The 10,933-nt window shown below is 42.6% G+C and overlaps 1 long non-coding RNA gene across 1 annotated transcript; it reads left to right on the top strand.

Moving 5' to 3' along the window:
- Positions 1–5,022: 5,022 nt before the first annotated feature.
- LOC141584748 (uncharacterized) lies at positions 5,023–9,314 on the top strand. The gene is made up of 3 exons (XR_012517952.1): positions 5,023–5,394; positions 6,607–6,671; positions 8,501–9,314. It is a non-coding gene; the product is annotated as an uncharacterized LOC141584748 (long non-coding RNA).
- Positions 9,315–10,933: the final 1,619 nt, after the last annotated feature.

The raw sequence follows: 10,933 nt of genomic DNA, 5'->3' as shown, positions 1-10,933 counted from the left end.
CTTGAAAACACGAGGAAGATATCATGGTGGACCCGAGCAGAGAGGAGAGGCAACATAAGATTACATTTGTAGACTTAGTCATGAAATTGTGTAATTTGAGGCCTAATTTGTTTTAAATGTTCCTGCCTTTTTGATCTCTTTAGTTTATAATCTAAAATCATCTTGTGAAATACTTTGAACCTGGATCGAAGTTGAACATGAAACACAGCTGAGTGTCAAAGAGAATAATGGTGCCACAAATCTGAATGAGAAATAGCTTAAGATCGTTCAATAAATCCCTAACTGGAACACTATGTGAAGGAGCTGGAGCATGCTTTCACAGCTCCACTCACCTGGCAGCCTGGGGTACAGAGGGGCTGGGGAGGGTACAGGGCAGAGTTCTGTCTGGTGGGGTGAGAACTCGCCGCAGGGACTGTGCAGGCCCAGTGCTGGGCCAGGCAGGGGGACTCCTGCTCTGTGTGTGCTTAGAGTCTGTCTGACCTAAACAAGAGCCACTGGAGACTACTTTCTCATGGTTGTAAACCTTACCCAAGACAACTGGCCAATGATCTGACGCTGAGGAGTATAACATTAGATTATATGTGATATTTTACAGTAAATACAGGATGAGCCCTGGAGCCATGCAGACCTGGACTTGAATCTCAGTTCTGTCATTCACCACTCTGTGACGCAGGGAGTGGATGTCAACCACTGAACCTTATAGAGCCTCCACTACTTACAACTAATATGAAGGTGACTATCCCTCTAACATCAGGCTTTGATAGGCACATAAAGGAATGACGACAGTGAAGTGTCCAGCACAGAACTCAGCTCATGGTAGGTACTCACATTAATTCCTTTCCCCTTCTTAGGAGAGAGGTGAGATTCAAAGACACTGAGGCATTTTCTGATTTCTACACCCCCTCAGACCACTTCCCTCTCATCTGGAGGACCTCAGTAGCCTCGTCTGGCCACACTGACTCTGACTGGAATCAGAGACTAGCTGTTGATTAGTGGCTCCAGTCAATTAGCCAATTGATGACCAGAGTGCATGCACCACATCATCAATCTCATGTCAAATTTCTGTTCGGAACCCTTCAATGGCTTCACATTCCCAGCTCTTTAGTAGGCCTTCAGGAGACCTTCCTGGGCTGACCCCTGCGTCCTGCTCCCCCTCGTGCTGACAGACTTTAACATGCACCATTCGTGACTTCCGACACACTGCTGAGGCACTCAGGTCTATTCCTACAGTTCCCCAAAGGGCTCTGCCTTTGCACAATTTGCCCTGTGCCTGAAATGCTTCCCATCTCTCTCTTCCACATGCCATTTATTTATTTGGATAGCTCCAGTCCATCTTTGAGATTCAGTTTCCATGTCACTTTCAGCTTTCTCCAGCCAACGGCCCTGCTGTTTGCCTATTGCCTGACTGTGCATGCACTCATCATAACAAGTAGCACATGATGGCTTCTGCAGACTCTACTGTGAGCCTCTGCGAGCAGAGCTTGTGTCTTGTTGACTGCTCTCCTCCCAGCACAAAGAATGGCACAGAGGAGGGACCCAATAAATTCAATTTGTAAACTTCTAGTTTAAAGTAATGATGATAGACTCAAAGAAAAGTTGCAAAAACCTTTCCTAGCTTTCTTATATTCACATCTTATAAAACCCTAGTAAAATTATTAAAACCATGAATTATTTTTCATATAATACTCTTAGCTAATCTACAGGCCTTATTTGAATTGAACCAATTCTCCTACTAATGGTCTTTTTCTTATCCACATTGCATTGAGTCAGTATGTCTTCTTAATCTCCTCCAGTCTGTGAACTAGGTCCTCAGTCTTTCTTGTCTTTAATGACATTGACATACTTTTATTTTATAGAATGTTTCACCATCTGGGTGTGTGTCTGGTATTTTCTCAAGGTTCAGTGGAGGTCATGCCTTTTCAGCAATATGCCGAGTGGTGTTATATCCTTCTCAGTGTATGATATCCAGAGGTACATGATGCCACTATGCCTTACACTGGTCATTTGGTGATGGGGATGGCTGTCAGGCTGTAAAGTTAACGGGTTTTCCCATTGCATTTAATAAGTATCATGTGAGGAGATACTTTAAGATCTATAAATATATTTTAATACATCAAAGGACAGAATCTGAAAGAAAGAGGATTAAATAAATGTAAGTATGAGTTCTGTATCTGCATTTAAAAAGCATACATTAAGGATAACATAGAGAACATGAGACACTAAATGAGACAGCAGGATAGATTTAGGCCACCAGCATCACTGCACTTTCAGGAAGCATTCACAGAACTACATCCTCTGGGTCCTGGAGTTGAGACTCTTGTTCCCTTTGCTCAGGAGACCACCCTGGGACAGCACAGCATGTTCTGATCTGGGCATCATCCTTGAAATTGAATACAGTCACACTGCATCAAACGTGCATTTATGTTACCCAAATCCTACCGTACAACCTCAGCAAAAGAGAAAGACAATCTAAGTCATGTTTACAAGAGAGTAATCTTAGTTATAAGTTTGTGCATCTAACCCTTTCTTTATCCTACTTATCTCATGTTTTATATTTACATTTTAAGAACAACCAAAGAGGTTTTCAAAGAGTGAGATGATTCCCAATTTTCACTTGTGCTCATTGTTCCTGTGAAAAGTGTGACTCCAACATGTAACCAACTAGAGCCTGTCCATAGAGGTGAGCAAACGGAGTTTGGTCTATAGGGCAGATTAAAGGAAGGGCAGATGCTCACATTTAAAAAGGTGACAGTCATGAAAGTGCAGAGTAGTCATGTTAGTCAGCTCGGGCCAACTAAAAGAATGCCATAGACAGACTGGCTTTAACAACAGACACTGATTTTCTCACAATTCTGAGGGTTGGGAAGTCCAAGATCCAGGTGCCAGCCAATTTAGTTCTGTTGAGTGCCCTCTTCCTAGCTTGCAGACATCCTCCGTCTCACTGCGTTCTCACATGGAGGGCACACGAGAAAGAGAATTAAGTATAAGGACTCAAATTCTATCAGATCAACTCTCTACCCTTACAAGCTAAATTACGTTAATTGCCTGCATAAAGGCCCCACCTTCTACACTGGATGTTAGGAGTTCAACGTGTGAATTTGTGGGGGACACAAATGTTGAATCCACAGCTGTAGTTATCCTCAAATGTTTCTTAGTCCATTACTTGTGTAACAGGATGTTTGAGTGGGACTTCTCTTTATTAGCTCACTATCTGCTAAAGCCCTAACACTAAGCACAATAGGTACCAACTACCTTCAAATTTAAAGAAAGGGGCAAGAGCAGTAATTTGTTCTGCTTGCATTGTTCTATCACTCATCTCCAGGTTATGTAGGAAAAGACTAAATATCCATTAGGGGGGAGCAACAAATGGTAAGTTTTCTTCAGAAAGAAAGTTGTAGCCTGGGCAACATAGTGAGACCCCATCTCTCAAAAAAAAAAAAAAAAAATCAGCCAGGCATGGTGGTACAAGCCTATGGTCCCAGCTACTTGGGAGGCTGAGATGGAAAGATTGCTTGAGTCTAGGAGATTGAAGCTGCAGTGAGCCATGATTGTACCATTGTACTCCATCCTGGGCAGCAGAACAAAACTCTGCCAAAAAAATAAAAATAAAAATAGCTGTATGCTGAAATGCCCTCCTAATCCTCCACTGCATGGACCAAGTGACATGAGTTTCAAGAACCTCTTACGGGCTTGCCATATATTCCTGGAATTGGGGCAGATTCTAGAACTGGTATCTGAGTCACACTTAACTGGAAGAAACTCTGAAAGAGAGAGTCTCTGGCTAGGGGCAGGGAGTGGAAGCTGTGCTGGCAGACTGAAGGAGCTATACCAATGGCAGGGCAAAAATACACGTTTCCCAAGGTCCGCATGTGAACCCCGAGGAAGAGATCAGCATGAGGCAGTTTGAAAACTATCCAAGAGGACCACCAGAATTAGAGAGTATAGGGTGGACAACCCCAGCAGAAGGAGACTGCAGTGAACCACCAGCCATGGGCTGGGAGACTGTCATCAATGTCTAACCAAAGAGGCATCACCCACACTTGAAAACCACAGCTGAAAGTCCCCAGAGGAGGAGCTTAGAAGAACCCAGGGACACACCCATGAAAGAAAGGAGGGACACTGGGGTGCTCAACTCAGATAGACCTCATGCCAGATCACACGTGGGCCTGCCAAGTAAGGAAGACCTTTCCCATCCACTGCCCTTCTCCTTCCACCCCTGGCCAGCCCCGAAGGAGCCAACAGCAACAGGAAGAGTGGGAGGCGGACCAGCCAGGAGGACAAAAGGAGAAGGAGCGAGTCTCTGCAAGTTTCCCAGCCCCAGCCGGGGCAAAGGTAGACTGAGAGCTTGGAGTTTAATAAAATATTGCCCTGGATTTTTAATATCTGAAAAAGATCAGAACGTTCCATAGGATCTGCAGGAAGGAAGAAGGAATTGAAAAAGAGTTATAACACAAAGTGGAGGAAAAATAAAGTTTCCTTCTGTTAACACGGTACCAAATCCAGTCATTCAGAAACAAAAAGTTCCCTACATAGCCAACTTTTGGGGTGTGCTTACTGCTAAAGCCATCCAGAGCTCTGCACTTAGCAGGGTTCCACCCCTGGTTTAATGCTACTATGATAAAGTTTGGGGTGCAACAGCAACACTACGTGAATTTTTTTCTTCTTCACAATTTCACAGATAACAAATTCATTCTCACTGTGATCTCAGCAACTTTAGTATTAAATTTTTATGTTTTCCTTTATTAAGTGAAGAGCTCTCACCTTTTCACTTAACGGAAGTACTTTCCAGCTTCTCTTGGGCATGTTCAAATGGCCAGCATCACCACTTCTGTTCTTTGGAGCCACTATTAAGTAAAACAAGGGTCACTTGAACACAAGCACTTCAAATCAATGACAGTCGATCTAGTAACTAAGACGGCTCCTATGTGACTCATGCGTGCGTGGCGTTGACAGCATGGACATGCCGGACAACAGGATGACTCACGTCGTGGGCAGATGGAGTAGAACCGCATGAGATTTTATCACACCACTCAGAAGGGCATATAATTTAAAACTTATGTGTAATTCTGAGATTTGTCATTTACTATTTCCGGACTGCGGTTAACCACAGGTAACTAAAATTGTAGAAAGTGAAAGTGCAGATAAGAGCGACTACTGTATCAGAACAAGTTTGTTCATATTCTTAGCTCCCCAGATTGGAATCGGCAGCGTAAAGGAATCAGAGCTTCTGTTCACCAGAATCCATACAGCAGAGGTGGGTCAGCTTCTTGGCACTCTTGCACCTCCAGAATCCTTCAGTCCTGGAATTATCTGATTCTTTAACTAATGAATGTCTTTCAAGATGCCTACCTTACCAACTTAACCAGGAAATGAATTCACTAGTACCGTGACCAGGTAAGAGTATTTCCAAAGGTAGCCTATGAGCCCTTGATGGATGCAGTTCACTAATTCCCTCTATTTATGTCTAAGTTTTCAGCTGTTTTTCTTTCATGAGAACATTATTGCCATTACTCACTGTATTTTTTTTTTTTTTTTTTTTGATCATTCTTAGTTGGATCTTATTATGGCTGGCGCATCATGACTCCTTTATTCTAAGAAAAAGGCTTTTTAAAAATCCCAGAAACTATCTGGGGCTTAAAGCCACTTTCATTAATCATTGTTTTGACAAAGAAGCATAAACAAACTGACAAATGCTGTTTAAATTTAACATTAAAATTCGATGTGTGTGTCTCCGTTATTGCTGTTGTGATTATCTTTGGTCAGGGAGATGGTTCCAGGAGAAGAAAAGAAAGTCAGTTGCTTTCTGAGGTCAGGAGGGAAGTTTACACTGTCAACCCCACCTTACAGTGCTAGTCTCTGGAGCCACAAGGACTGAAGCTCTGCTTCAGAGAGCCACCACTGATGACAACTGTCAGGCTCAGGAGCCGAAAAGAAGTGGGTATGCTTGATGACACTCAGTAAACGCGTTTGGCTACTGACTCACTTCTCCTGCATGTTGGAAAACGTTGAGCTTCTTTCATACCATATTTTGGTCTTGACCTTTATAGCATTTAGTCTCACTACAATGGGGTCTATGTGTTTCCACACCCTCAGAGCAGGCCCCTAATTATAGCCATCCATTAAACTGTCAGAAAGAAATCCCCAATTCAATCATGTCTTTATCAAACTCTGGCTGTCAGTGGGGTCAAGTTAGGCGTCAAGTCTGACCTGCCCAGACCCCTGTCATGTGCTCGTCTCACACTCACTGGGGTCTTTGTGATTAGGCAGACCAGACAGCCACCTGGCCACCCCAGCCCAGTCCCCTCTCTCACTGCACTGCCCAGACTGGGCGGAGCCAAGGGAGGCTCTCGAGCCCAGATAACGGGGCTGACATAATGTAAAGGCTTCTCCTTGACCTTATCTTGGAGAATGTTGTGCACAGAAGTTGTATGGCGTTGTCAAAGCCCTAAATTGGAAATGGGGACTGTATGGAACAGGGAAGAATCTAGTTTCAAGGGAAAAGGTTATTCAGTTGGGATCTGCTTCTAGAGATTGTATAATAGAATCAGAGGATTTTATCACTATAAAGGAACCTGTACCTGTCTAACCCTTTGTTTTACATTTCAGCGCAAATGTGGTCGGGGGACTTGGGTTTTACATTTATTGCTGAGTCTGGTTTTCTTGAGTTACAGGTGAGTAGTATTTTAAAGGGAACTGTAAGGATGAGGTTAATCCAGGGTTGTCATATGTGGCTTTTATATTATTCTCTAGTCGGTTCACACAAATTTGTTTTGTCTCCCATACGAGATTATACAGTTCCTCAAGGATAAAGCCCATAGCGTGAAGAAAGAAAGAACCTTAAAGTATTTGTTGAGAGTTAGCAATGCTCTTTACTCATGTTTTCTGTATTTGAATGTGTGTGTTCCTTTGTTTCTCCCCAGATATCTTATAAACACTACCTGCAAATTAAAATAAAAGCACCATATTTTACTGTTGGTCCTATTAACACATTTAAAAAATCAGGACATTGAGAGCTAGGAAGTGAAGTTACTTGCACGAGAATGTTCAACTAGAACATGATTTAAACTCAGATCCACTACTGCCCATTCAGTGTTCTCCCCACAGTACCAAGTCCCCTTCTTATTATAACACATTAGTAGATAAATGTTGACTGGTACCAAAAAAAAAAAAAAAAAAAAAGAAGACATCAGAAATAGGTGGGGTGAATCTGCCCTTAACTATTAACATTACTATTGTTATTAGCAATATTTTAAATATTACTCTGCCCATAGAACTGTTAGACTTTAAGATAAACATTGTTAACAATTTCATGTATACCCCCATGTAAACAAAAACTGAAAGCAAGTTTGCACCATATATATATATGCATTTTCAGTTACACACACACGCACACACACACAATGCATTTTCAGTTACACACGCACACACACACCCACACACACACAAATGCATTTTCAGTTACACACACACACAATGCATTTTCAGTTATGCACACACACACACACACACAATGCGTTTTCAGTTACACACGCACACACACAATGCGTTTTCAATTACACACGCACACACACACATGCACACACACGCACACACTGCATTTTCAGTTACACATGCACACACACGTGCACACACACAATGCATTTTTCAGTTACACACACAATGCATTTTCAGTTACACACGCACACACACACGCACACAATGCATTTTGTTACACGCGCACACACACGCACACACAGACGCACAGACGCACACACACGCACACACACATGCACACACACAATGCATTTTCAGTTACACACACAATGCATTTTCAGTTATGCACACACACAATGCATTTTCAGTTACACACGCACACACACGCACACACACACGCACAATGCATTTTCAGTTACACATGCACACACACGCACACACAATGCATTTTAAGTTACGCGCACACACTGCATTTTCAGTTACACATGCACACACGTGCACACACACACGCACACACAATGCATTTTCAGTTACACGCACACACGTGTGCACACACACACTCATACACACACGCACACACAATGCATTTTCAGTTACACGCACACACACGCACACACACTGCATTTTCAGTTACACACACACACAATGCATTTTTAGTTATACACGCATGCACACACACACATGCACACACACATACATGCACACACAATGCATTTTCAATTACACAAGAGAAATTTTGCCATATATATTGCTCTGCACTTCACTTTTTTCAATGGACGATATTCCTTAGGGTTCTTTCTCTATCAACACATGCAGATCTAATTCATACTTTTCAAAGGGACTTATGGTTGGATAGACCATAACTTATTTAACCACGCTCCTACTCATGGACAGTTAGGTTGTTTCCAGATCTATGCTAAGAAATGTTTGCCTTTAACAACCTCTCCTGGAGGGATTTTAAGTCATCAGCTTGACATGAGATCACTATTTGGGAATCACCAATAGTCTTATGCTTTTATTTTTACAGATGATAAAATTGAAGCCCAGAGAAGCTTGGAAGCCTCAACTATTAATGGAAAAATCATAACTACAACCCAGTTTTCCTGAGGCTTTTTTTTTTTTTTTTTTTTTTTGCTATTCATTCCACTCCCGTTGGGCTACTCCAGGGCACTGAGCACACTTGCTTTGGCTATTTGGAGAAGAGGCCAATAGACACAACTGGCTTAATCTTCAGGGGCACCCAATGTCTGGCAGCCCTCAGCCCCAACAAAGTCTTTGTTGAAAGAACTGATTCATAGGCCGGGCGCGATGGCTCACGCCTATAATCCCAGCACTTTGGGAGGCCAAGATGGGCTGATCATGAGGTCAGGAGTTCGAGACCAACCTGACCAACATAGTGAAACCCTGTTTCTGCTAAAAAAAAAAAAAAAAAAAAAAAAAAAAAAAAAAAAAAAAAAAAAATTTACTGGGCATGGTGGTGTCCACCTGTAATTGTAACTACTCAGGAGGCTGAAGCAGGAGAATCGCTTGCATCCGGGAGGTGGTAGTTGCAGTGAGCCAAGAGCCACTGCACTCCAGCCTGGGTGACACAGCAAGATTTTGTCTCAAAAAAAAAAAAAAAAAGAAAAAAAGAAAACTGTTTCATGAAAAGATTCTTATCATGATTTAAATTTTACTAGTCCAAAGATCACTGAGTGAAACTCCCTATTTTAGTACGTGAACCAAAGCGCCTTGAATAAAGACGTAATTCAATAAAAACTTAATCCTCTCATAAAACTGAATATTCTCTGGTTCCCCAGTGAACCCCATAACATATTGGATTTCTTCTGCAGATGATGTGAGATGGGTTGTTTTACCTAGCTAACCCCATTATGCCTTTAAAAATACATTATTATTTAAATGTTTACATTTCTTTTATCCTGCAAATGTACAAAACAGCAAGCCTGGTGTTTCTGGGAAAGCAAGAGCTGTAGAGGGAGTGATCACGTGGGGAATTTTCAGTTGCTCTTTCAGGAATGACCAACAAAAGCAGCTCAGAGTAATCGACGTGTAGCTCATGTGGTATCATCCTGTGCAGTCAGTTCCTGCACATTGCTGCGTGAGGAATTCCTCACAGAGCAAGCAGGAGGGAGCAGCCAGGACAAGAGGTGTCAAGGAATGAGGATCTGAAAACTGAGCCCTCTTATCAGGTTAAGTGCTTTTTGCTTGTTTGTTTTTGAAAAACAAATCGAATTTCTTTGCTAAACAGCAAAAACCAAAGTTTTCAGTTTGGTTTCAACCATAAAAATAATAACAATGTGATTGTTAATTTGTTTGTGAACCTGACTGAGCTAAGGGATGCCCAGATAGCTGATGAAACATTATTTCTGAGTGTGTCTGTGAGGATGTCTCTGAAGAGATTAGCATTTGAGTCAATAGACTGAGTAAAGAAAATCTACCTTCACCAGTGTTGAGTAGGTATCAACCATTCCACTGAGAGCAGCAAAATGGTAGAAAAAGGGTGAATTTTCCCTCTCTTTTGAGGCTGGTACATCCATTTTCTCTGCCTTTGGATGTCAGAACTCCAAGTTATTGAGCCTTTGAACTCTAGGAATTATATCAGTGCTCCCTCTTTCCATCCCCCACAGGGTTCTCTGAGCTTTGGGCTCAGATTGAATCATACCACCAGCTTCTCTGGTTCTCCAACCTACACACAAGCCTATCTTGGGACTCCTCAGCCTTCAGAATTGTGTAAGCCAATTCCCATAGTAAATTCCCTCTTATGTATATCTATATCTATCATATTTGTTCTGTTTCCCTGGGGGTGGGGGGAACTTGTGATCATGTATTGAGCATTTGCCCTGCAAGCAGTGTTTCCAGTGCTTTACGTGATCACTATTTTACACCTTAGGACAAGCTAAGAGACAAATGAGAAATGCTTGGGAACTTCTGCATATCAATTTCTTGGCAACTTCCTAAACATTACAATCTTCCACGGGGTGGATCCCACCACAGTCTTGGTTTGGGGGAGATCTACAGCTAACATCGACCCTGCACTGTCTTCCAGCCCCTGGGCAGACATTGGGAACTGTTATTTCTACCTCACTTCAACCCTGCAGTAGCGCAGGTCCCACACTCTTTGTTTATGGACACACCCCCTTAGCCCTTAGCGTGGGAATTATATGCAGTAGTTTGAAAAGAGATGAGCAAAGTTTAAGGGCACCAAGGGCCGTCCATCATTCCTTCCAGATGATCAGGGGGAAACAAGATCATCTAACATAGCCCCTTAGACCAAGAGACACATGTCATGTATTCATCAAAAGGGGGTGGCACCCTAACTCTCATGTGGCTTGCCAAGCCCCCGTGAAGGGTGGCACTTGTGTCCTGAGGCCAACCAACTTCTAATGCTGACACTAACCCTGTCTTTATGGTTCCCCGGGCCTCATGTTGAGCCATACCAACCCTTCTCTTTAGGCAGGTC

This window comes from Saimiri boliviensis, chromosome 6, assembly GCF_048565385.1.
Source record: "Saimiri boliviensis isolate mSaiBol1 chromosome 6, mSaiBol1.pri, whole genome shotgun sequence".
In the NCBI taxonomy this organism is placed as follows: Eukaryota; Metazoa; Chordata; class Mammalia; order Primates; family Cebidae; genus Saimiri; species Saimiri boliviensis.
Note: the sequence above shows the minus strand (reverse complement) of the source record. Positions and strands in the feature narration are given on the sequence as shown.